We start from the raw sequence: 2,170 nt of genomic DNA, 5'->3' as shown, positions 1-2,170 counted from the left end.
GGGGCGGGCTCCCCGTGGGCCGAGCGGGCCGCGGCGGCGGTGGGTGGCGGCATCCACGTGGCAGCGTGCTAGTGGGCACGGCGGCGGTGGACGTTGTCCAGCCCGCTCCGGACACGTCCGACGGCGGCGGTGGATGGATCTAGGGTTAGGGGGGAGAGTGGAACCGCGAATTTGAAGGAGGGGGTCTATATATAGGCATAGAGGGAGCTAGGAGAGTCCAAATGAGGTGCGGTTTTCGGCCACGCGATCGTGATCGAACGCTCTAGATGATGGAGCAGAGTTAGGTGGGTTTTGGGCCAAATTGGAGGGGTGTTGGGCTGCAACACACACGAGGCCTTTTCGGTCCCTCGGTTAACCGTTGGAGTATCAAACGAAGTCCAAATGATACGAAACTTGACAGGCGGTCTACTGGTAGTAAACCAAGGCCGCCCGGCAAGTCTCGGTCCAATCCGGAAATGTTTAATCCCCACACACGAAAGAAAGCTAGAAATGACCACCGGAGGAGAACGAAGCGCCGGAATGCAAAACAGACAACGGGGAAAATGCTCGAAAGCATGACATGAACACGTATGCAAATGCAATGCACATGATGACATGATATGAGATGCATGACAATGACAACAACACACGGAGACAAAAACCCAAACCCAAGGAAATAAATATAACTTAACGCCGGAAACGGGAAGAGTTGGAGTACAAATTGGGAAAGTTACATCCGGGGTGTTACAATACCCTTATTCCATTTGATACCCATGCATATGTAGTGTAGCTCCTTGCTTGCGAGTACTTTGGATGAGTACTCACGGTTGCTTTCTTCCTCTTTTTCCCCCTTTCCTTTATTTCTGGTTGTCGCAACCAGATGCTGGAGTCCAGGAGCCAGACGCCACCGTTGATGATGACTACTACTACTCGGGAGGTGCCTACTACTACGTGCAGCCCGCTGACAGCGACCAGGAGTAGTTTAGGAGGATCCCAGGCAGGAGGCCTGTGCCTCTTTTGATCTGTATCCCAGTTTATGTTAGCCTTCTTAAGGCAAACTTGTTTAACTTATGTCTGTACTCAGATATTGTTGCTTCCGCTGACTCATCTTTGATCGAGCTCTTGTATTCGAGCCTTCGAGGCCCCTGGCTTGTAATATAAAGCTTGTATTATTTTAATTTGTGTCTAGAGTTGTGTTGTGATATCTTCCCGTGAGTCCTTGATCTTGATCGTACACATTTGCGTGTATGATTAGTGTACGGTCAAATCGGGGGCGTCACAGAGGCCCCTGCTTGATCGAATCGCTGACGTTGTTGAGTCTAGAACAAAATGTTTTGAGTCTTAGGATTATATATATCGGAGAGTAGGATTCTTTTTACTCCACCACTACAGGAATCAGCTAATTTGTCGTCTGTGGGGGTCTTTTCCCTCAGCTTTTCGTCAGGACAGACGGCAAACACATACTTTGCCGTCTGTTTATGACGGCAAAGAATGACTGACGGCAAAGTCATACTTTGCCGTCTGTTTTTTTCAGATGTTGGCAAAGACATACTTTGTTGTCTGGTTTTTTACGAATGACGGCAAAGACATACTTTGCCGTTTGGTTTTTTTAGATGACAGCAAAGACATACTTTTCCGTCTGGTTTTTTACGAATGACGGCACAGAAATACTTTGCCGACTGGTTTTTTTCAGATGACGACAAAGACTACCCTTTGCCATCTGCTTTTATTTTGCTGACGGCAAAGTCAGTTTTGGAACAACTGTAGGTAAATAAACTGTATGTAGCAAAATAAAATTTTGAAAATGCAAAGAAGGTCTAAAATATATGAAATTTTGCATGGTATTGGTGTATGATTCTTATAAGGCGTGGAAGAAGTTTGAATTTTTCTACGGAATTTTAACGTAGTTATTTTATCAAAATAACTAAGGTTAAGAAGCACAAAAAATTTACTAACTTCCTATTGGCCCAGCGCTCCCTCCCATGGATCGATGACATGGTAGGGGGTAGCCAACCCAACTACTCTCTCTCCCTTATCCCCAGCACACCCACCGTCCCACCCCCACACGATCTCTCTCGGTCTCTCCTATCTCTTTCTCTCCCTCGCTCCTACCGCTCATTCTCCTCGATCGGGAGTGGAGCTCTAGATCCAGAGCACACCGGCGCCGGTGCCTCGACTTCGACCGTCGGCC

This window comes from Triticum dicoccoides, chromosome 4A, assembly GCF_002162155.2.
Source record: "Triticum dicoccoides isolate Atlit2015 ecotype Zavitan chromosome 4A, WEW_v2.0, whole genome shotgun sequence".
Classification (NCBI taxonomy): domain Eukaryota; kingdom Viridiplantae; phylum Streptophyta; class Magnoliopsida; order Poales; family Poaceae; genus Triticum; species Triticum dicoccoides.
The sequence above is the reverse complement of the archived record's forward strand: the minus strand, read 5'-3'. Positions refer to the sequence as shown.